Raw genomic sequence first — 26193 nt, 5'->3', positions numbered from 1 at the left:
GCTGAGTGTTACATAAGAAAAAATTTAGTATCAAAAAGGGAAAGTAAAAAAAAAAAAAATCACTTTTAAAATTGCATCCAAAAAAAAAAAGTACTTAGGAATAAACATAACCAAGGAGGTGAAAGACTTATACGCTGAGAACTATCAAACAATGATAAAGGAAATTGAAGATGATTCAAAGAAATGAAAATATATCCCATGCTCTGGGATTGGAAGAACTGATATTGTTAAAATTGCCATACTACTCAAAGTGATCTACAGATTTAATGCGATCCCTATTAAATTACCCATGACATTTTTCACAGAACTAGAACAAATAATCCTAACATTAATATGGAATCATAAAAGACCCAGAATTGCCAAAGCAATCCTGAGGAAAAAGAACAAAGCTGGAGACGTAACCCTCCCAGACTTCAGACAATACTGCAAAGCTACAGTGATCAAAATACCATGGTATTGGCACAAAAACAGACATATGAATCAATGGAACAGAAGAGAGAGCCCAGAAATAAACCCATACACTTATGGTCAGTCTTCAGCAAAGGAGGCAAGAATATACAGTGGAGAGAAGACAGTCTCTTCAGCAAAAGGTGTTGGGAAAGCTGTACAGCCTCATGTAAATCAATGAAGTTAGAACATTCCCTCACATAATGCACAAAAATAAACTCAGAATGGCTTAAAGATTTAAATATAAGACATGACACCATAAAACTCCTAGAAGAGAACATAGGCAAAATATTCACAGACATAAATCTTAGTAATATTTTCTTAGGTCAGTCTCCCAAGGCAAAGAAATAAAAGCAAAAATAAACAAATGGGACCTAATCGAACTCATAAGATTTTGCACAGCAAAGGAAATCATAAAATGAAAAGACAGCCTACGGAGTGGGAGAAAATATTGCAAATAATGCGACCAACAAGGGCTTAATTTCCAAAATATACAGACAGCTCACACAACTCAAAATCAAAAAAAAAAAAAAAAAAAAAAAATACAACCCAGTCAAAAAATGACAGAAGACCTAAACAGACATTTATCTAAAGAAGACATACAGATGACCAACAGGCACATGATAAGATGCTCAACATCTCTAATTATTAGAAAAATGCAAATAAAAACTAAAATGAGGTATCACCTCATTGGCCTCAAATAGCCATCATTAAAAAGTCTACAAATGATAAATCCTGGAGAGGATGTAGAGAAAAGGAAATTCTCCTACTCTGTTGCTGGGAATGTAAATTGGTGCAGTCACTGTGGAAAACAGTATGGAAGTTCCTTAAAAAACTAAAAATAGAGTTATCATATGATCCAGCCATCCCACTCCTGGGCATAGATCCAGAGAAACCTCTAATTCAAAAAGATACACGCACCTCTATGTTCATAGCAGCACTATTTACAATAGCCAAGACATGGAAGCAACCTAAATGTTCATTGACAGAGGACTGGATAAAGAAGGTGTGGTATGTATGTGTATGTGTGTGTGTGTGTATATATATATATATATATATATATATATATATATATATATATATATATATATATATATAATGGAATACTACTCAGCCATATAAATGAATGAAATAATGCCATTTGCAGCAACATGGATGGACCTAGAGATTATCATACTAAGTGAAATAAGTCAGACAAGACCAAATATCATATGATATCACTTATATGTGGAATCTAAAAAATGATACAAATGAACTTATTTACAAAACAAAAACAGACTCACAGACATAGGAAACAAACTTATAGTTACCAAAGGGGAAAGGCAGGGAGGGATAAATTAGGAGTTAAATTAGTAAGTACAAACTACTGTATATAAAATAGATAAACAACAAGGTCCTACTGTATAGCACAGGGAACTATATTCAATACCTTGCAATAAACTAAAATGGAAAAGAATCTGAAAAAGAAAATATGTATAACTGAATCGCTTTACTGTACGCCAGAAACTAGCACAACATTGTAAATCAACTATACTTCAATTTAAAAAAATAAGAAAAAGCTGATCTTTGTCCCTGGTTCCTGGGAGGGAACCTCTAAATCCTTAGAATTTCCTGAGTGGTAGGAGTGTCTTTGTTACCCATGGTGGCCCCCTGGGACTACACTGAATTTATGCTAACAAAGTGACTCATGCTAGCCCCTAGATAGTTTCCGGCCATGAGAGAAAAACTAACTATGTTACCAGAGGGCTGCAGGAAAGGAGCCCTCTGGTAGGCTGGAGATCCAGTTGAATCACATGCCCAATGATTCAATCAATCATGCCTATATAATGAAACCCCAATAAAACTCTGGACACAAAAGGTCAGCTGAGTTTCTTTGTGTGATACACATCGATGTAGGGAGACACTTCTATAGTGTTCAAAGCAATAGAGACGTCAAGAGTGATGTGCAGTGCAAGGTGTCCACTCCATTAGATATATTAATTATGAAGATCTTTGCCCAGTCTAAGAAAAAAAAAAATTAAATGAGTGGTAAAGGTTAAAGATAGATTTTTAGGGGTTGAGCAGTATAGGGGAGGAAAAATTTTCCTCTACCCATCTAGGTTCTTTTGGCTGGCTTATTAATTAAATTGATATAAGACAGATTAACAGAAAAACAAATTTAATTACATATGTATGGGATCCCCTTAAGAATATTAGACCCAAGGGCAAATCAGGTAGTTGAGGTTTATATGCCATCCTGAACTAAGGAAGGGATAGGGGCCTGGGACTTCTAAGGGGAGGAGGGTAATTCACAGGACTATAAGAAGAGCAGATAGTTGATAATCAGATGTTTGCTCTGCCATACAGATACGTCATTCAGATAAAAGTTATCTCTTGTAGTAGCTCTCTCTCTCCCTGAGCCAGGCTCCCTATCTAAATTTTTTTAGGTAGTTAAGGGAGAGGTAAAATGTTTTTTTTGTTTTGTTTTGTTTGTTTGTATGAGTCTGCTGGGTCTTGATTGCCTTCAGCTCAAAATAATCCATATGCCAAAAGTGGTATATTTGGGTGTCATGTATTTTACTCCCCTTCACCAGACAATTGAGAATCAAAGTATGGATAGTGTGAATGTGAGTTAATTTTTCTAGAATCTCAGTTGAAGGAGACAAGGTGAGTGGTAGAGAGACAGAGGGCTAAGGAAGGGGCTTTAAATGGAGAATTGTGTGTGTTTGTATGATGATTGGAAGGCAACAATGGAGAAAGAATACAAAAGAGAGAGGATATTTAATGAATTAACTTCTCTAAAGAGGACATTGGAATAGGATACAGGTAACTGAGTTGATTTAAGAAAAAAGGTAGGACAACACTCCTCTGAGATTATTGAGCTTTTCTCTAGAAATATTCATCAGATTGAGTTTATTCATCGTCATTAAATAGATTACTTAATCCTGTCCAGGACATCATACTTCAGACCCCTGCTACAGGGTTGCTCCCAGCGAGTTATTGTAGTTGCTACTGACAGCCCCCTCAGTAAGATGATGTGATCTATACATCCTCCTGGGCCTAGAGTCCATCATCACTTCCAGGATGGTTCTAGCCATTCTCCCCACCAAACTAATTCCTAGTTGCTTAGGGCCACCAGGACATTCTGGTTTCCTTCGTTTAGTTCTATTGAGCATCAGAGGCATTAAAGCAAATTATCCAGTAGAGTCCTGTTTCCCTCATGAAGGTGCATTCCAGTAATTTTCCTAGGGAGAGTCAGTTCCTCTTTGTGTGTGCTATCTGGGATAGGCAGGAATAGGAACTCATTCTCCTGGCAAATGGAATCATATTCTAAAGGCCCATTGGAAATAGTTCTTGAAAAACATTGTGATGAATTATGTGTAAATGAATCAGAAATATAAGGATTGGATTTCCCTGGAAATACATATGAGCTGAAAAATGAAGGGAGGGAAAAATTTCCAGTTCCTTAAGGAAGAACTGGACTGGACTGCCAAATATGACAACCTGTTTTTCCAGCACTCAAATGTCATTTGAATTCCCTGCCTTTCATTTTCAGGCACCTGACAAAAAACAGGATACTCAGAAGCTTTTTCTTCACCCTGAAGTATGACTTTATTAATTCAATTAACTATGGTCCAGGCTTTCTTCCTGGACCGTAGTTACAAAAACTAAAGGGACACCTAGAGTCTTACAAGAATAGCTGATGAAGCAGTGGGGGCAGGCAGCACTCATGAAGTACTGAAGGTCTGATGAGCCTTTGCTCACAGGCTTCTCGCAGGGCCCTACGGGATTACAATACCACTCAAAGTTAACAGGGAGAAGCTTCCACCCATGACAAAGCCTGCTTTTATAGAGGTAAAAGTGTGGGCAATGAGGTAAGGGGAGCACAAGACGTGCCCTTTTCCTGCTGGTTCACTTGTACCGTTCCTCTTACTAAAAGTAGAATCCTTCTTTACCCAGAAACTCTAATGATAGAGAGAAGAACAGCTGCTCCCTGGGCTTGAGTGACTAAGTGAATCAACTAGCTTTGTGATGTAACATATTACACAAAATTTAGTAGCTTAAAATTTCTCAATATCCTATGGTTTGCCTAGGAGGTCCTCCAGGCCTTGGCCGGCTCACCTGGGGCTTGAGGGTCTAGGACAGCCTCACTTAACATCTCTGGGCTGTGGATAATTTCTGTTTCCTTAGTCTTCCATTCCTATATGTTCCAAGTTATATGTAATAACATCTATTAATTTTTTGTATATGGGCAGCTATTTTTTATCTCATATCATTTTTCTTTAATGTTTATGTAATTAGATTCATGATGTTTTATATTCTTATTTTATTTAGTAAAAATTATACTGTTAGAGTTTTCCCATCTTTAAAAATTCTGCAAAACGTAATTGTAATAGCTGCATAATATGCTTTAATTTTAGGTATGCCTCTTAGTTGAGTCAGTCATTTTTCTTCTGTTGATAGTTGCATTATTCTTATGTTTCACAGTATAAATAATACTGTGATGAATATCTTTGTAAACAAAATTTGGATTGAATCTCTCTTTTCAATCTCTTGAATTGTGATTGTTGTGTCACAGGGTATGAACTCTCCAAGGATTTATGTTTCCTAATTATGCGGCAGAAAGGTCCAAATGTGTGTTCCCAGCAGCACTGGATGACAGGGTCTGAGTATAGCCCCATACAGTGTTCTCCTGCAGGGCTGCTGGGAACATACATTTCGATAAGCAAAAAAAAAAAAAAAAAAAAAAAAAAAGAAGGGAGGAGTGCTTTGTTTTAATTTTCATCATTTTGATTATTGGTCAGTTTGAACACTTAAAATATACTTATTGTCCTTTCCTTTTTCCATAAATTGTATCTTCATGACCTTTCACTTTTTTATATTGAATTTTAGCCTTTTTATCACTGTTTTGAAAAGCCTCTTTATATAAGACTATTGACCCACCTTTGTCATATCTATGGTATATTTTCCCTTAGATTGTTATTCACATTTTATGTTTTTGGTGGTATTTCAAATTTGTAGCTGCATAAAGCTACCAATATTTCCCCTTTTGATTTTTTCTATTATTTTTATACTCAGATCTTCCATTCAGAGGTCAGAAATTTGCTCATTTTTTCTGCTGTTATTTTTTTAAACATTGACCTCTCTAATCCAACTTAAATTTCTTTCGCTGTGCTGTGTGAGTTTAAACTCCAAACTAATTTTCCCCTGAATAACTAGTTTTGCCTGCACTCTGTATTGACTAATTCATACCTTCTCTGGGGTCTTGTGTTGCATCCTGTATCATAAGCTAATCTCTCATATCCAATTGTCTACATCCCTACTAGAACATCTGCATAATTAATGTATAAAAACTAAACTCCTTATCTTCTATACCGTCCTTGCTCTGTGCCCCCTCCCCAGGCTTCCCTTCTTACAGAATGGGATGTCCATCCTTCTGTTTGTTCATGATTTCTCTCTTTCTCTCACACCTCCACATCCAATCCATCACCTAATACAGATGCCCTACTTGGAAAATAAAGTCAGAATCTGACCACTGTTCCTACCTGTACTGTGTTCACTCTGGTTCAGCAACATCATCTCTTGCTTGAATTATTACAACCACTGCTTAACTGTTCTGTGTACTTCTTTGCATTAGGCCAACTTCAGACTATTCTCAAAAGACCTTCAGGATGATAGGTCAGATCATGTCCTTCTTCTACCCAAATCGTCTAATGGCTTCCCTTCTCACACATAGTAACAGTGAGGTGCCTATACTAGTCTATAGGTCCCCCTCTCACCTCCTGTCCTAATGCTTGACCCCTTCCTCACTTATGTCCAACTACAGTGGTGCCAACTACAAACTGGCACTTGCCATCTACCTCTAAAAGGATCAAATTATGAGCCTCTGAAGCTGCTGACTTTCAACACCCCCCGAAAGGAGTTCAAGGTGGAGATCAGGAATGAGGCACTCTGTGGTCTCAGAAAAACTGGCAGAATAGGTCTTCAGATAGCTAGATATTTTCAGGAGATTTTATGAGCCCAATTCTTGCATTTCCTCATATCTAGAAAAACACTAAAATCCTTCATGGTGACGTCTGCTTCTTGTGACTAGCAATAACCTACACGAGACTAGCAGCAACATTCTGCAAAAAATATGTGCTTGATTGCGTGTACTCCCCCTTCACCAAAATCACATATATACTGACCTTCCCCCTACCTCTTCGGAGCAGTTTCTCAGAGCTGTCTGAAATGCTATGTCCTGGGCTATAGTCCTCATTTTGCCCCAAATAAAACTTAACTCACAACTCTCATATTGTGCTTTTTTTTTTTTTTTTTCAGTTGACAGTGGTCTCTTTGAGAAGTCCAATCATGCTCTGGTCCCAGAGCCTATACACTTGCTGTTTCCCCTACTGGAATGCCCGTCTCCCAGGTAGATGCATGGATCCCGCTCTCCTTTTAGGTCTTTGCCTAAATATCACTTTCTCACTGAAGTGTTTGCTATCCACATTATTTAAAACTGCAAATCACACCCACTCCTTTTATGCCCAAAATCTCTGCCCCCCTCCTCTACCTTGTTTTTTTTTTTTTTTTTTTTTGCATCATTTATAACCAAATGACATCCTACATTTTGATTTTACTTGTTTATTGTCTATCTTCCCATACTAGAAGATGACCATGAGGGTAGTAATGTTATCTTCAGTCTCTAAATTTTTATACTTCATAATCCCATCAACATATTGTTTAATGTTTTCATCTTAATGCTTTGAAAAAAAAAGAGCTCTAGGTGCTTGACTAGATCATACTTTTTGAGACTCTTTTTTGTTTATTTGCTCTTATTGAATGTAGATGAATTTCTGTATTTTGTATCTACTTTTGAAATTTGGTGGTATGGAAGGCCAGAAAAATTATTATACAATGTGCTGTGCCCTACATATTACATAAGTCTTTTAAAAATAAAAACTCGAGGGTAGAGTACCAAGAGTATTACAGACTTTTCATATTTAAAAATTTCTATGGGAGAATCTTGAGTCTCTTTGCAACAATTCTCAAATTTTACTATAAAAGAGAATGCAATTGATTGTGTGCTATAATTGTTCATGTAATTTCCTCCTTTTCCCATTATAAGAATTTCGTTCTAAATTCAATGATATGTCCTAAGAATTACCATATCTAAATGAAAATGTGATATAACTAGTCCCTTCCCCCCCAACCACCACCGCATCAAATTTCCACTTTTCCAGAAAGAGAACTTAAAAAATTAAGGCCTATTGTTTGGACAATTTTCTTTAACGTGAAGGTAGAAAGTTTTGGGTTCTTTTTTTAATAAAAACATGGCATAATTATTTAGCTGTAGTTTTAAAGAAATGTTCTTATTAATTAAAAGTTTAAAATAACTAAATAAAAAATCAAATACAATGGAACTAAACTATAATGCACATGCTGGGGATGGGGTCAGCATCCTGCTTTCCAGTTGATTTTTCCAGTAGGTATGGTTTTCCATTAGGCGTTATTTTTAGCTGCATACATTAACCATTCCTATAATTAAATGCTAGGTAATAAAAGAATCTGAATGGTTCCTGCTCATCTTAACCACGTCCTTTCCATTTTGAAACACAATGAAAAGAGAAAAAAGGGAGGAACATGGAGGGGAAAACAGGGATGTTTCTTTAGGACAGTTTATAAACATGGGAAGGTGGACTTCTTAATGTTTTCATTAATAAGAAAACAATGTCTCCTCTCCCTCTTCTCCCCCTCTCTCAAATCCCTCCCCCCAACTGCCTTCCTGTTCTTTCAAGCTTCCATCATTCAGTCCAAAAAGTGAAGCTTCTCTAGTTCCTCAGCTGTACGTTTGAGATTCACTATGAGATAGTGTCAAAATGTATTTTATCATAAGATCTACAAATAATTTTCTGACAAATCTATGATACCGTATATGTGTAACATAAAATCACAACCATGGAAACTGTTACTTTGGAAAACTATGCCTAAATCTAAGTATAATTGGAGCTTTAAAATTTTTTCCAGTAATAATGCTTGTTACTTGTTCACTTATTTTGTCAAGCAGAAAATCAATAATTGATACTGCAGATTTAAGCAAAATTTATGAGAAAATTATTTCAAACTAAGGCAATGCTCTCCATGAGCCTAACTTTTATCTGCAAATTAGGAAAGACTGTTTTGATTCAATCAGTGATCATACCCATGGATCATTGCCGCAGAAAGCGCAAGGAGCTCACTGTAACAGCCTAGGATGCAGAGGGTGCTATGCTAATACGTGTTAATAGATGCTATAGGATAAAAGTGTCCCGTAATCAAATGAGATTGGAAAATGCTAGGTTAAAGAAAGTTAAATACATTTCTGAGAGTATCTCAGGGGTACTCTGCTGTTTAATATGCAAAAGTGCAATATGAATTTGCAAAAGGAGGCAGTGACTATAGAGGCTTTTGTTCATGGAGCAGGTCCTTACGCTGGAAGTCACAGAGGGAAATATTCTCAGACTCTGGCAGGTAATTCACCAGTTTAGGAAAAAAACCCTAATTCCCTATTATAACATTTTATAACACATTACAATATACAATTTATCTAAGAGAAATAGAATTATAGGAAGTTAAACATGAAAAAACTATGGTAACATTATTTATCTATTTATTTATTTATTTCCCCAGATGTCAAAGATATTCTTGGAATTTAATAAGAATAAAACAAAGGCTTGCTGCCTCAGAGAACAGAGCAGCAGCAGCTATGAAATGCAGGAGAAGAAATCAGCCTCAGGGTGTTGATCTGGTACAGGAAGGACAAGAAGGGGATGAGCATGACCTCTTGTGGGCAGAACCTCCCTTATTTCACCTTTGTACACTCTTCTTCCAGAACCTCACACAGTGTCATGTATGTAAGGTGATAAAAGTCAGGATGAATGAGTAAAGGCTATTTTTCTAATCTCGACTTTATTCATTAACAAAGCTTTCCTAAAATTAAATCTTATTTGCTTGTGTATTTCTATCAGTTGGGATTTTGTTTGTCTGCAAGTGATAAAAACTGAAAGCAGGAGACTAGAAGTTTAATTATCTTTATGAAAAAAGCCTATATATCAATATACAAAGCTGCCAAGTCAGCTTCATGATTGTCAAGGCCCTTAGCACAGGGCTTCCACCTCATCGTCCAGTCTGCAGTGACCATGTCCTTTCTGCAGCCGATAGGAAAGAAGAAAGGAAAAACAAAGCAAGCGTCTCCATTTAAGGATGCTTCAAGAATTCGTACATGAACCGTGACAAGGGAGGCTGGGAAAAGCCGTCCTATTCCAAGTCGCCATGGACTCAGCTTAAACTTGGGAATTCTATTATAGAAGAAGGAGGGAATGCCTCAGTATTTAATAAAGAAAAATATATGAAAGAAAAATGTTAACGTACAATAAAGAAAATAAAAGTATATGAAAAACTGAGAGAGAATGGCCAGCCAGAAGAAAATGCTTAGCTTACATCTTTGGAAGTGCAATCAAATGTTTCTAGTGGGGACATCTGAATATCTCAAAAGCACCATTCAAAGAAAGATAATTTACTTCCCTCTTCATCTCTTCTTCTTTCCCACACTCTCCAAAGTATGTTAGGGAGTTGGGGAGGAGTTGAGTATGAAAAAGAAACATACTTTAGGCCCTTCTGGAAACTGCCAGACCACCACCAGCTCTAGCTTGGGGAGGAGAAGTTGTGATTTTGAGTGAAATAAGTAGCGTTATTACATAAAATTGGACAGTTTTTATTACTAAATTGTGATAGTTCTATTACTTAAAGTGATCATAGGACATTTGAGTAGCAACAGGAGATCAGAAATGTTATATGTGTTCTTGAAGATTTTATCCAGGAGCAGGGAAAGAGCTTTCCTACTGAATAAAGTTTAAGGGAAAAATGAGAAATAAAAGTAAAGATTATTTGTCATTATATCTCATGAGTATTGCTTGTACATAGCCATGATGACAATAATTACCTCACAGGATTTTTGGTGAAGAATATGTTAAAAAAAAAAAGGAATGCAAGAAAGCAGTAGAGAACAAGGTATAAAAAGCAACTAAATAAATGTTGGTTTCCTTCCCTTGTTTCATACTATTTGTCCAACAACTATGTATTGAATTCATACTATTTGCCAGTTATGTTTTTCAGAATAAAGACATAAAAGGGGGGAAATCATTGAGAAAAGTAGAAATTAATTTGAAAAAAATCATATCTCAATTTTCCCTGTCTAAAGAGAATTCAATTTATCTGACTCACTGCCACCTGGGGGCAGCTGTTGAAACTTTAGACACAATTCCCAGGAGGACTCCAGCACTTGAGGCTTGGAATTTTAACCCCATTTTATTAACAGAGTCATTCTATAACATATTTCTTGAGTTTTGTGAGATCATTTAGTTACTTTTCTGCTAAATGCTTTTGCCAGTCCAAATGGGTCCACACACAGATATGACAGGGTCTGAAACCATTTCCTGGGGGTATTGAGCTAGAGAGAAGCCACTTTCCATTGTGTCAACTGAAGGTGGAATTTTCAGTTTTCTCCATTAACATGACGAATTTCACTTGCCTTTTCTGCTTTCCTACTTGTAATCTCTAATGAATACAAGTTTTATATTTAGTGACACCTAGTGGTTCCATGTGGTAATGAGCACACTTGCTTTGATGCTTTCTCTGGCTGCGTAACAGGCCAAGAGGGGCTAGGCTTGGGTTTCTCATTTTTACCCTTGTCAAATAGTCTGTGAGAAAAATTACTTTGTATCATAGTAGATCAGATTCTCCCATTCCTGCCTGTAAAATAGAATTGATATTTGTGCTCCCATATCATCAATGGGATGTCAGAAATTTCTGGAAGAGAGGTGCTATGTTCTTTCAAGTTGTTATAAATTGTAAAGCAACTCTCTTTCTCTCTGCTGGAATCTATGCAGGTGCTACTAACCAAGAGTGTGGAGGAAAGAAGACAGATAATGTCAATTGTTTCATTTCCCTGACTGAAGCAGAGACATAGTATGGAGATTTTTAGGGAGGAAGAAGCCAATGACTCACATTTTTCTGTCTGGTTTGAACTTGTAATTTTTTAAAAGCAAAATAAAAAGCAGAATATGACATTCCAGATTTGAAAGCCATTTCAAAATCATTTTATAACAGACCCAATTGTGATTCAGCAGTTATTTATCTTACTCTTGTCTTTTGTTTTCTATCCACCCATAGGTTATAAAAAATTGAGCAGAGTCAAGTGAGTTCCCAGGGAACAGAAGAATCCAACCCATTATGACTTTCTTCTTTCTTCCTAAGTTTTAAATAGATAAAAACACAAAAATAATATAGTATACACTCATGTGTCCATATTTTCTTTAATAAAATAAATAAAAATATTAAGGGAAAAGTTACTCTTATTTTATTATTTCATTCCAAATCCCCATCACTATCATGCATAAGGTGTTTATCCTCTCAGCTCATGTTTTGTAAAAATAATTTGCTTTCAATATATGCACATATCAAAAATATTAGTTGGTGTGTTTTATTTGCTGTAATTATGTAAATATTATTGTTCTGTAGGTATCATTCTACAATTTGTTATAGCTATCCATGTATAGATATATAATCTTAGTCCATTATTTTAACTGCTGAGTTCCATTGTATAAAGAGATCACAATTTACTTGTCCATTCTCTTACTATAACATATTTTTTCCAATTTTTTTCCTACTAAAAGTAAGGTTGTGCAAGTACTTTTATAATGGTGGAGTAAGAACCTCTGAAAATCTATTCCTCCATAGAAGCAATGAGAACACTGGCAAAATCAACTTTTTTAGAACTTGAGGAGTTAACTGAATGTTTGCAATCATCTAAGAAGTGTTTATTTTTAAAAATGGGTGAAAACCAAAACCCCCCAAACCACAGTAGCTGTGAAAATCAGCAGCCTAGCCACTGCTAGAGAGGGCAGAATATGTTCATAGATCCCACAAATCCTCCAGGGAACCATCATTATTTGACTTTTTGTTATCTCCTTGAAAAAGTACCATTCATAGGGCCTGTCATTATTTTACCTGACTCAGAGGTCCTTCAGTGCAAACAGTCCTATTCTCAGAGCATTTGCCAAAACCAATCAGTGGCAGTTGTTTAACACTGTAGCTCTCAGAGGTGGCAAAACAGTTGGAGCAAATAAGAGGCTGACCAAAAAAAGAAAAATAGGGAAATGTGGTGCCCATAGGACGCTTTGAAAGCTCTGATCTATTTCTGGAAATCATGTTCAGAGCTCTGCACACACCAAGGAAAGACATGAGAAGGTTCTAATCTCTTACCTCTGGGCAACACTAAGGCTCTGCAATCAGGAAGCAAAGACTAAGGCAGTGTTGTAAACTGCTGGAAGTATGGAAAGCATTCAATAACAACAACAATATACACACACACACACATGCAAACACATGGAGCTCCTTGGCAAAGGTTGGGAGACTTACTGGTTCAAAACACTTTAAAAAAACCTCTATCCAATCATTAGCTAACTGAACAGAGAATTCAGTGGCCATATATGACAAAAAAGAAAAAATACAGACTTTATAGTATTAGTCCAGGAAAGTCACTACACTCACAAAATAAAACCACCATCAATAACAATAACTGAGCATAACAACAAACTCTGAGGGGAGAGCAATATGATTTCTAGAGTTGCTATATTAAATTTTTTTAAATATCTGGATTTTAATAAAAATTATGACACATGCAAAGAAAAAGGAAATATGGCCCATATGCAGGAATAAAAAACAATAGAAACGGTCACTAAGGAAACCAGATATTGTACCTACTAGACAAAGACTTTTAACAAACTGTTATAAATGCAGTGAAAGAACTAAAACAAACCATGTTTTTAAAGAAAGTATAAAAACAATGTCTCTTACCAAATAGAGAATATCAAAAAGGAAATAGAAATTATACAACACAGCCAAATAGAAATTCTGGAGTGAAAAGTATAACTGAAATGAAAAATCTACTTAGAGGGGCTCAACAGCAGATTTGAATAGCAGATGGCAAAATCACCAAACTTGCCAATAGGTCAATCGATGTTATCCAGTCCAAAGAGCAGAAATTTAAAAGAAAGAGGAAAAATAAACAAAGCCTCAGTGACTTGTGGTACATCATCAAGTATACCAAAATATGCCTAATATGAGTAATAAATGGAGAGGAGAGAAAGGAGCAGAAATAATATTTGTAGAAATAATGGCCAAAAACTTCCCAAATTTTACCCAAAAATCCCATTAACCTGCACACACAAAGCTCAAAGAATGTCAAGTAGCATGTCTAAAGCCAAAAACAAAGAGAAAATCTTAAAAGCAACAAGTGAAAAGCAGCTCATCATGTATAAGATATTGTCATAAGATTAACAGCTGGTTTGTCATCAGAAACATAGATGGCAGAATGTAGCAGGGTGACATATGCAAAGGGCTTGGAGGAAAAAAATTGTCAACCAAGATTTCTATATCTGGCAAAACAATGCTTCAAAAATTAAGAAAAACCTTACAGAAATTGAAAAGATTATAAGGGAATGCTCTGAATAATTGTATGCCAACAAATTACATAACATATGAAGTGGAGCAATTTCTAGAGAGACACAAACTATCAAAACTTGCTCAAGAAGTAGAAAAAAATTGAATAGAACTATAATAAGAGATTAAATTAGTAGTCAAAAACCTTCCTACAAAGAACATGTCAGAAACAAGTGACTTTAGTGGTAAATTCTACCAAGTGTTTAACGACAAATTGACAACAATCTTCATAAACTCTTCTAAAAAATAGAAGAGGATTGAACATTATCCAACTTATTCTACGAGGCCAGCATTACCCCGATACCAAAACCAGACAAAGACATCTCAAGAAAACTACAGACCAATATCTCTTATAAATATAGGTGCATATATAGTGTTGATGGTTGTACAAGTCTGTAATTATATTTAAAACTGAGGAGTTGTACACTTTAAAAGGGTGAATTATATGGAATACAAGTTATATCTTAAATTTGTTACAAAAAAATGCTGCAATGAACACACTTCCCCGTGCCTCCCAGTACACAAATTCTATAAATGTTTCTATGTCTATGGACCTGCCGGTGGAAATTCTGGGTTGCAATTTTTCAATTTTACTAAAATGTGACAAATTGCTCTACAAAGTAGCTATATCATTTGTACCTCCTCCAGTGGTGTGAGAAAGTTCCAGTTTCTTTTATCTTTGCCAATATTTAGATAATCAATTTAAAAATTTTTACTTATTTGTAGTTATTCTTTTACTTATTTGTTGTGAAATGGTATTTTATTGGTTTGCATTTCCGTGACTTTGAGGACGATTAAGCATCTTGTAATATTTATTGACCATTCAGTTTTCCTCTTCTGTGAATTTTCTATTCATATCCTTCACCCAACTTCTAGCAAGCTGTTGGTTTGCAGAGCTACATTTCAGTGCTGATAACATAGGAACCAGAAGCTTCCTTCTGCAGGAGTGACAGTGAGCATTACCAGCCACTTGAGCATATCAGTACTTTCTAGGCAAGTATATCCATTCCAGAATGGAATCTTTGAAATATATGGTTGTCATGACGAATGACAACATCTCAAAGGATTCCTTTCATTGGTAGAATATTTTACCTTTGTCTAAGAGGTAAGACACTTGAGTTTCTCTTCACTACCCTGCCTCCTATCAATTACAGAGAAGTCACACACGAGTAAGTGATTTTTATTCTATTAATCCTTCAGTCAGTCAAAAGTCTGTCTTCTTTCTAACTTTGACTACTTTTCTTAGTTTTTGTTCTGTTAAAAGAAAGAATTATGGGTATATTAGAATTTACTTCACTATGGGCCCTCCTCTAAAGTTCTTTCCAAATTTGCCAATTGGAAGAGTTCATCTTTGTTAATTAATCTCCTAACTCCATGTCTATCTTCTTTTCCATCATCTGACCACATCTCTCCTGCCTCGAAGGCATCTGGAGCACTTATCTTAACCTATGGCAGTCTACACCATCAAATTTTGGTCTCACCTCAAGCACTCAAGCTCAAAAATTGAACCCCCCTCCAGAAAACATTTTATTTTTCTCAATGAAGCTGGATTTCAAGGAGTCAGGAAATAGAAAAATTCATCAGGTGGTGAAAAGCTCATGAGGCTAAATAGTTTACACATCAATTTTTTATTAAAATAAACCATGTACACATAAAAACACAGAATAGCAAAACTTGGGAAAATTCTAGATCTGTTCTAAAATTTCTTCACATATGTATTCAATCCTGTGAGAATTTTAAAGGGGAAACTTTTGCTAAAGCTAAATAAACATTTAGTAAATATGGAATCTTTGAAAGTAACAAAACACTCCAGTGGTGAAACAGCTAAATTGTGAGTAAATATGACATCTCTGGAATGAAGCTTTTGTTCAGATATTTGGATCCAGAGATACTCCCTGGGAAGATGAATGATGCTTTTTGGTGGGGATGGAGGCACGAGGAAAGCAAGGTGAGCAGCTTAGACAGAAAAACGGAAATGGAATATGGAAACTGAACACCTTTCTTTCGTTCTGGTTTTCAACCAAGAATCTACTGTTGCAGGTAAGTCATGATAGAGGAGGTAAATTCTGAAGCTGCCAAGATCAAATAGCAAGGGTAGAATAAATCTGAAAGAGCAAATTTACACACACAGTTCTGGGTCAAGAGGAGAATTTCTCTATCTGAAAGTCCAGCAAACATTTGATCTGAGAGTAGCTCATCTCATTCAATACTGAGTAATCATCAAAATGGAATCAATAGAGGATGTAAAAAAAAAGAAAGATTTTACAAGAAAATAGCAGAAATGTAATATAAAAACAATGACAGTTGAATAATTCTAGGAAAATATCACAGAGCAGACAAAAAAAGACTTTATAATTTAATGAAGCAATTTTATGTGTAAAACGTAATCTTGAAATAGAGATATAAGAATTTAGGGAAAAACAGCGCCATTTAGGACAGAAGTGGAGGGGAAAGAATATTCTCACAAAAACAAAGGTCATGTTGGAAATGGTGCAAAGAAAATAAGCATTGCTGAAAATATGGTAAGGAGCATGAAGGACAAGACTGAGATAAGCTAGAAAGACATTAAAAAAGAGACCAGAGGGGAGGGGCAAGATGGCGGAAGAGTAAGACGCGGAGATCACCTTCCTCCCCACAGATACATGAGAAATACATCTACACGTGGAACTGCTCCTACAGAACACCCACTGAACGCTGGCAGAAGACGTCAGACCTCCCAAAAGCCGTGTGGATGAAAGGCTCTTGGTGCTCCAGCCAGGCATCAGGGCTGTGCCTCTGAGGTGGGAGAGCCAACTTCAGGACACTGGTCCACAAGAGACCTCCCAGCTCCACGTAATACCAAACGGCGAAAATCTCTCACAGATCTCCATCTCAACATCAAGACCCAGCTTCACTCAACGACCAGCAAGCTACAGTGCTGGACACCCTATGCCAAACAACTAGCAAGAGAGGAACACAGCCCCATCCATTAACAGAGAGGCTGCCTAAAATCATAATAAGGCCACAGACACCCCAAAACACACCACCAGACGTGGACGAACCCACCAGAAAGACAACATCCAGCCTCATCCACCAGAACACAGGCACTAGTTCCCTCCACCAGGAAACCTACACAACCCACTGAACCAACCTTAGCCACTGGGGACAGATACCAAAAACAACGGGAACTACGAACCTGCAGCCTGTGAAAAGGAGACCCCAAACACAGTAAGATAAGCAAAATGAGAAGACAGAAAAACACACAGCAGGTGAAGGAGCAGGGTCAAAACACACCAGACCTAACAAATGAAGAGGAAATAGGTAGTCTACCTGAAAAAGAATTCAGAATAATGATAGTAAGGATGATCCAAAGTCTTGGAAATAGAATAGACAAAATGCAAGAAACATTTAACAAGGACGTAGAAGAACTAAAGAGGAACCAAGAAACGATGACAAGCACAATAAATGAAATTAAAAATACTCTAGATGGGATCAATAGCAGAATAACTGAGGCAGAAGAACGGATAAGTGACCTGGAAGATAAAATGGTGGAAATAACTACTGCAGACCAGAATAAAGAAAAAAGAAGGAAAAGAACTGAGGACAGTCTCAGAGACCTCTGGGACAACATTAAACGCACCAACATTCGAATTATAGGGGTCCCAGAAGAAGAAGAGAAAAAGAAAGGGACTGACAAAATATTTGAAGAGATTATAGTTGAAAACTTCCCTAATATGGGAAAGGAAATAGTTAATCAAGTCCTGGAAGCACAGAGAGTCCCATACAGGATAAATCCAAGGAGAAACACACCAAGACACATATTAATCAAACTATCAAAAATTAAATATAAAGAAAACATATTAAAAGCAGCAAGGGAAAAACAACAGATAACACACAAGGGCATCCCCATAAGGTTAACAGCTGATCTTTCAGCAGAAACGCTGCAAGCCAGAAGGGAGTGGCAGGATATACTTAAAGTGATGAAGGAGAAAAACCTACAACCAAGATTACTCTACCCAGCAAGGATCTCATTCAGATTTGATGGAGAAATTAAAACCTTTACAGACAAGCAAAAGCTGAGAGAGTTCAGCACCACCAAACCAGCTTTACAACAAATGCTAAAGGAACTTCTCTAGGCAAGAAACACAAGAGAAGGAAAACACCTACAATAACAAACCCAAAACATTTAAGAAAATGGGAATAGGAACATACATATCGATAATTACCTTAAATGTAAATGGATTAAATGCTCCCACCAAAAGACACAGACTGGCTGAATGGATACAAAAACAAGACCCATATATATGCTGTCTACAAGAGACCCACTTCAGACCTAGAGACACATACAGACTGAAAGTGAGGGGATGGAAAAAGATATTCCATGCAAATGGAAATCAAAAGAAAGCTGGAGTAGCAATTCTCATATCAGACAAAATAGACTTTAAAATAAAGACAATTACAAGAGACAAAGACGGACACTATATAATGATCAAGGGATCGATCCAAGAGGAAGGTATAACAATTGTAAATATTTATGCACCCAACATAGGAGCACCTCAATACATAAGGCAAATACTAACAGCCATAAAAGGGGAAATCGACAGTAACACAATCATAGTAGGGGACTTTAACACCCCACTTTCACCAATGGACAGATCATCCAAAATGAAAATAAATAAGGAAACACAAGCTTTAAATGATACATTAAACAAGATGGACTTAATTGATATTTATAGGACATTCCACCCAAAAACAACAGAATACACATTTTTCTCAAGTGCTCATGGAACATTCTCCAGGATAGATCATATCTTGGGTCACAAATCAAGCCTTGGTAAATTTAAGAAAATTGAAATCGTATCAAGTATCTTTTCCGACCACAACGCTATGAGACTAGATATCAATTACAGGAAAAGATCTGTAAAAAATACAAACACATGGAGGCTACACAATACACTACTTAATAACGAAGTGATCACTGAAGAAATCAAAGGGGAAATCAAAAAATACCTAGAAACAAATGACAATGGAGACACGACGATCCAAAACCTATGGGATGCAGCAAAAGCAGTTCTAAGAGGGAAGTTTATAGCAATACAAGCCTACATCAAGAAACAGGAAACATCTCGAATAAACAACCTAACCTTGCACCTAAAGCAATTAGAGAAAGAAGAACAAAAAAACCCCAAAGCTAGCAGAAGGAAAGAAATCATAAAGATCAGATCAGAAATAAATGAAAAAGAAATGAAGGAAACAATAGCAAAAATCAATGAAACTAAAAGCTGGTTCTTTGAGAAGATAAACAAAATTGATAAACCATTAGCCAGACTCATCAAGAGAAAAAAGGAGAAGACTCAAATTAATAGAATTAGAAATGAAAAAGGAGAAGTAACCACTGACACTGCAGAAATACAAACGATCATAAGAGATTACTACAAGCAACTCTATGCTAATAAAATGGACAACCTGGAAGAAATGGACAGATTCTTAGAAATGCACAACCTGCCGAGACTGAACCAGGAAGAAATAGAAAATATGAACAGACCAATCACAAGCACTGAAATTGAAACTGTGATTAAAAATCTTCCAACACACAAAAGCCCAGGACCAGATGGCTTCACAGGCGAATTCTATCAAACATTTAGAGAAGAGCTAACACCTATCCTTCTCAAACTCTTCCAAAATATTGCAGAGGGAGGAACACTCCCCAACTCATTCTACGAGGCCACCATCACCCTGATACCAAAACCAGGCAAAGATGTCACAAAGAAAGAAAACTACAGGCCAATATCACTGATGAACATAGATGCAAAAATCCTCAACAAAATACTAGCAAACAGAATCCAACAGCACATTAAAAGGATCATACACCATGATCAAGTGGGGTTTATTCCAGGAATGCAAGGATTCTTCAATATACGCAAATCAATCAACGTGATACATCATATTAACAAATTGAAGGAGAAAAACCATATGATCATCTCAATAGATGCAGAGAAAGCTTTCGACAAAATTCAACACCCATTTATGATAAAAGTCCTGCAAAAAGTAGGCATAGAGGGAACTTTCCTCAACATAATAAAGGCCGTATATGACAAACCCACAGCCAACATTGTCCTCAATGGTGAAAAACTGAAACCATTTCCACTAAGATCAGGAACAAGACAAGGTTGCCCACTCTCACCACTATTATTCAACATAGTTTTGGAAGTGTTAGCCACAGCAATCAGAGACGAAAAAGAAATAAAAGGAATCCAAATCGGAAAAGAAGAAGTAAAGCTGTCACTGTTTGCAGATGACATGATACTATACATAGAGAATCCAAAAGATGCTACCAGAAAACTACTAGAGCTAATCAATGAATTTGGTAAAGTAGCAGGATACAAAATTAATGCACAGAAATCTCTTGCATTCCTGTATACTAATGATGAAAAATCTGAAAGTGAAATTAAGAAAACACTCCCGTTTACCATTGCAACAAAAAGAATAAAATACCTAGGAATAAACCTACCTAAGGAGACAAAAGACCTGTATGCAGAAAATTATAGGACACTGATGAAAGAAATTAAAGATGATACAAATAGATGGAGAGATATACCATGTTCTTGGATTGGAAGAATCAACATTGTGAAAATGACTCTGCTACCCAAAGCAATCTACAGATTCAATGCAATCCCTATCAAACTACCACTGGCATTTTTCACAGAACTAGAACAAAAAATTTCACAATTTGTATGGAAACATAAAAGACCCCGAATAGCCAAAGCAATCTTGAGAACGAAAAATGGAGCTGGAGGAATCAGGCTCCCTGACTTCAGACTATATTACAAAGCTACAGTAATCAAGACAGTTTGGTACTGGCACAAAAACAGAAATATAGATCAATGGAACAGGATAGAAAGCCCAGAGATAAGCCCACGCACATATGGTCACCTTATCTTTGATAAAGGAGGCAAGCATATACAGTGGAGAAAAGACAGCCTCTTCAATAAGTGGTGCTGGGAAAATTGGACAGGTACATGTAAAAGTATGAAATTAGAACACTCCCTAACACCATACACAAAAATAAACTCAAAATGGATTAAAGACCTAAGTGTAAGGCCAGACACTATCAAACTCTTAGAGGAAAACATAGGCAGAACACTGTATGACATAAGTCACAGCAAGATCCTTTTTGACCCAGGTCCTAGAGAAATGGAAATAAAAACACAAATAAACAAATGGGACCTAATGAAACTTAAAAGCTTTTGCACAGCAAAGGAAACCATAAACAAGACCAAAAGACAACCCTCAGAATGGGAGAAAATATTTGCAAATGAAGCAACGGACAAAGGATTAATCTCCAAGATTTACAAGCAGCTCATGCAGCTCAATAACAAAAAAACAAACAACCCAATCCAAAAATGGGCAGAAGACCTAAATAGACATTTCTCCAAAGAAGAGATACAGATTGCCAACAGACACATGAAAGAATGCTCAACATCATTAATCATTAGAGAAATGCAAATCAAAACTACAATGAGGTATCATCTCACACCGGTCAGAATGGCCATCATCAAAAAATCTAGAAACAATAAATGCTGGAGAGGGTGTGGAGAAAAGGGAACACTCTTGCACTGTTGGTGGGAATGTAAATTGATACAGCCACTATGGAGAACAGTATGGAGGTTCCTTAAAAAACTAAAAATAGAACTACCATATGACCCAGCAATCCCACTACTGGGCATATACCCTGAGAAAACCATAATTCAGAAAGAGTCATGTACCAAAATATTCATTGCAGCTCTGTTTACAATAGCCAGGACATGGAAGCAACCTAGGTGTCCATCATCGGATGAATGGATAAAGAAGATGTGGCACATATATACAATGGAATATTACTCAGCCATAAAAAGAAATGAAATGGAGGTGTTTGTAATGAGGTGGATGGAGTTAGAGTCTGTCATACAGAGTGAAGTAAGTGAAGTGAACAAATACAGTATGCTAACACATATATATGGAATCTAAGGGAAAAAAAAAAAAAAAAAAAAAAAAAGAGGTCATGAAGAACCTAGTGGCAAGATGGGAATAAAGACACAGACCTACTAGAGAATGGACTTGAGGATATGGGGAGGGGGAGGGGTGAGATGTGACAGGGTGAGAGAGTGTCATGGACATATATACACTACCAAATGTAAAATAGATAACTAGTGGGAAGCAGCCGCATAGCACAGGGAGATCAGCTCGGTGCTTTGTGACCACCTAGAGGGGTGGGATAGGGAGGGTGGGAGGGAGGGAGATGCAAGAGGGAAGAGATATGGCAACATATGTATATGTGTAACTGATTCACTTTGTTTTAAAGCAGAAGCTAGCACACCATTGTAAAGCAATTATACTTCAATAAAGATGTTTAAAAAAAAAAAAAAAGAGACCAATATAAGCATAATTGGTGTCACCAAAGAAGAGAACCAAAATAAAAGAAGAAAATATTTAAATAAAATTTTTAATTTAAATTTTCATGAAGATATAGGTCGAAAAGCAGACTATGTCCCTAGAAAAATTAACTCTATACAATCAAAGGAGCAGTATCCTAGTAAAGTTACTGATTTCCAAAGATAAAGAATGCTTTGGAAATATTCAACTAACCTTTCTAGGAGAAGAAAAAATCCAGCTCACCATAGCATTTTCCACAGCAATACTGGATGACATTGGAACAGAACACATAAAATCCTTGAGGAAAACATTGTGGCCCAAGAATGTTATACTCAGGCTAACTTTAACTCAGAGTGAGTGTGAGAAATGTTTTGTAACATGAAAGAGCTCAAGGAATGTGTTTCCCTTCAAGAGACTAATAGAAAATGAACTTCAGCTCAACAGAGATGACTAGAGAAGCCATGGCAGTGTGCACTGAATCTGTTTAAAAGAAAGTGGGGATTATTGTTACAGAACTGAATATAAATATTATAAACTTTGTAAGTATGAAAATTATATAACTAATAATCCAGGAAAATTAGGAAATAAGGAGGAAGGTAATGTAAGGACATTGATTCTTTATTATTAAAACTTGGGGATTAATAAGTCATCAAGTAATATAAACAAAAAGGCATAAAGTTATCACTAAGTAATTTAATCAACTAAAATTTATAGGGGATAAGGAAGGGGAGGAAACAGAGATGAACAAATTTCATCTTTGCTCACAATTGGGAATCAGATTTGGTCTAAAGTTTGGTCTACAGTTTTGAGGAATAAATATATTACAAAAAGTTAGAGTCATCTTAATCATAATCACAACAGGAATATAAACCTTTCATATAAAATAAACACACAAAACACACCACTTCACACACACACACCAAGAAAGTCAAGGAAAAAATACCAAGTAATAAAGGACTTAAAATTAGCCACAGCTACAGAAAAAGCATAAAATATAGAACAAAATTAAGATCAAAATCTGTTCCATAAATAAATCAAAATGGATTGAACTCATCTATAATGAGAAAGGAGTCTGGTTAAATTACAAATAAAACCCAGCAATATGCTACCTACTAGAGACATTTATAAAACAAAACACTCCATTGTAAAGCAATTAGACTCCAATAAAGATGTTAAAAAAAAAAAGGTTGTGAATAAAAAGATGGGAAAAAGTATACCAAGAAAATGTAAACAACAACAATAATAACAAATTAGGAGTCAGGATCTTAATTCAGACAACTTTGACTTTTAGGCTTGAATTAAGACTTAAAGCATTAAATGTGATTTTTTAAAAGCATCACATAATGAGAAAGTCTATAAATCATAATAAAGATAAAATAATTATAAAAATTCATGTGGTAAGAAGAATTTTAAGATGTCCTCCAATATTCCTGTCTCTTGGTATACATGCCTTGTATAAATCCCTCCTCTTGAAGCTGAAAAATTAAGGAAGGATAAAGGCTGGAGCTCTGATATGATGGGATATGATTATGTTACACAATATGGCAAAAGGGATTTTATAGATGTAATTAGGTTACTAGAGAGTTGGCTGTGAGTTAATCAAAAGGAATATTATGAATGGGCCTGATGTAATCACATGATCCCTTTGAGTCTGGGTCTAGATGTTGGAGACAGAAGTCATACTGGTAGTGTGAGAAGGCCTGTGAAGGGGCCACAGAGCAAGGAACTCAGACAGTTTCTACAAGCTGACAGATGCCCTCAGACTCAGCCAGCAAAAGAGCAGGATCCTCAGTCTTTCAGTCTCAAAGAATTGAATTCTGTCAACAACTTAAATGACCTTGGAAGAAGATCCTGAGCCTCAAGTGAGATGGCAGTTCATACTGACACCTTGATTTCAGCCATGTGAGACCCTAAGGAGAGCCTGACCTTCTTGACCCACAGAAACTGTCAAATAATAATAAATGGGTGTTTTTTTTAAGCCATTACATTTGTGGTAACTTGTTACACAGCGATCGAAAATTAATATGATCTACTTACCATATAATATACTAGCATCAAAATTCATAAAGCAAAAAAAAAAAGCTATAGGAAAGTTACTGGTTTATGTACTAACACAAAATACTCTTTTGCAGCATTAGTAGTAGAAGTCTTTAATTCACCTTTGTCAGCATGTCATCAAGGAGTATTAAAGCAAGTAAGAATTTAGGATATACTTCAGACAAAGGTAACTGTGTGTATATGTGTGTGGGAGAGCGAGAGAAACCCATATATCAATATCTAGCCCTGAATACAAAGAATATATCTTTTTTTCTAATGCCCACAAAAAGGTATACTCACAAAAGATAACCATATGTTAGGGTAGAAATTTCTGAATAAATTCCAAAATGTAGAAATAGCAGAAATAGTCTCTAATCACAATGCAAAAAAAAAAAAAAATTAGCAGTCAATAGTAAACTTATGAAACAAACAAGAATCCTTACCATGTGTCATATAAGGTATTCTATTAATTCTTAGGTTAAAGAGAAAATTAATACACAAATTACAGAAAGTTGATAGCACTACATATTAGAACCTATAGCATATAGTTGAAAGAGTGCACAGAGAAAAATCTATAGCTTTGAATACTTAGAATTATAAACCAGAAAGGATAGAAATAACTGAATCAAGTATCCACAACAAGAATTTAGAAAAAGGACCTCAAAATAAATCCAAGGAAGGCAGAAGGAAAGAAGGCGTACACAAAGATGAAGCTGCATCCCTGAATCTGATAAGAGAAAAATAGTAGAACTATTGAATGAATTCAAAATCTGATACTTTCTCATGATGAGAAGGACACTTCACTTCTGTGATATTTTTCCCAAAACCTATATTTCCAATCAAATCTTGAGAAAAACATCAGATAAATGCAACCTGAGGGGCATGCCAAAATATCTAACCAGGTACCCTTTTCAAAATAGTCAAATTCATGAACAAGGAAAGATTACAAAATAATTACAGAACAGAGGAAACAAAGGAGAAATGATGACCAAATGCAATGTGGGGTCCTGGTTTGGATCCTGGAACAGGAAAAGGACATTAGTGGAAAAATAGAGTCTACAGTTCAGTTGTTAAAATTGTACCAATATAACTTTTTCAGTTTTGACAAATGGTCCATGGTTATGTAAGATGATAACACTACGGAAACAAGGTGAGGGGTATATGAGAACTCTAAACTATCTTTGCAACTTTTCTGTAAATCTAAAATTATCCCAAAATAAAGACATTATTTTTTTAAAAAAAAGAATTACAGAAGACCTAGAAAATTGAAACAGAACAATTAAAATGAAAGAAATAAAAATAATTATCAAAGGGCTACACCATCAAACAAAGACATATCAGGTTCTAAAGGTTTTCTAAGGGAATTTTACCAAACATTTCGGTCATTGATAATTCCAATTCTAATTAAATCATTCTGATATCATAGACAAATTTAAAAGGCACTCATATTCTTTCCCATGAAATAAATAATTTAAAAATAATATAGTCTTTTTCTTTCCAATTTTAATACACTTATTTCTTTCTATTTTCTAATAATACTAGCGGGAATGTCCAGAAATGGCAAATGATAGTGGTATAATGGTCATCGTTGTCTTGTTCTTTACTTTAATGAGAATGCTTCTAATTATCTCCTTACTACATCTGGCTCTGGCTTTTGTGTTTATATGTCACATTAAGAAAATGACTACATACCTGTTTTATTAAGAATTGCTATCAAGAATAGATTTAAAATTTTATCAGAATTTTTTGCCTCAATGTAAATTATCATGTAACTTTTTTAGCAATTAATGTTGAGAATTATATTATGGGTCCTCCTTT

General features: G+C 35.8%; 1 protein-coding gene across 1 annotated transcript in view; it reads left to right on the top strand.

Annotated features, from left to right (window-relative positions):
- The window catches only part of MROH9 (maestro heat like repeat family member 9), a 136894-nt gene that overhangs the window by 25352 nt on the left and 85349 nt on the right, over positions 1–26193 (top strand). The window lies entirely within an intron of this gene.

This window comes from Eubalaena glacialis, chromosome 3, assembly GCF_028564815.1.
Source record: "Eubalaena glacialis isolate mEubGla1 chromosome 3, mEubGla1.1.hap2.+ XY, whole genome shotgun sequence".
NCBI lineage: Eukaryota > Metazoa > Chordata > Mammalia > Artiodactyla > Balaenidae > Eubalaena > Eubalaena glacialis.
This window is presented reverse-complemented; position numbering and strand designations above follow the sequence as displayed.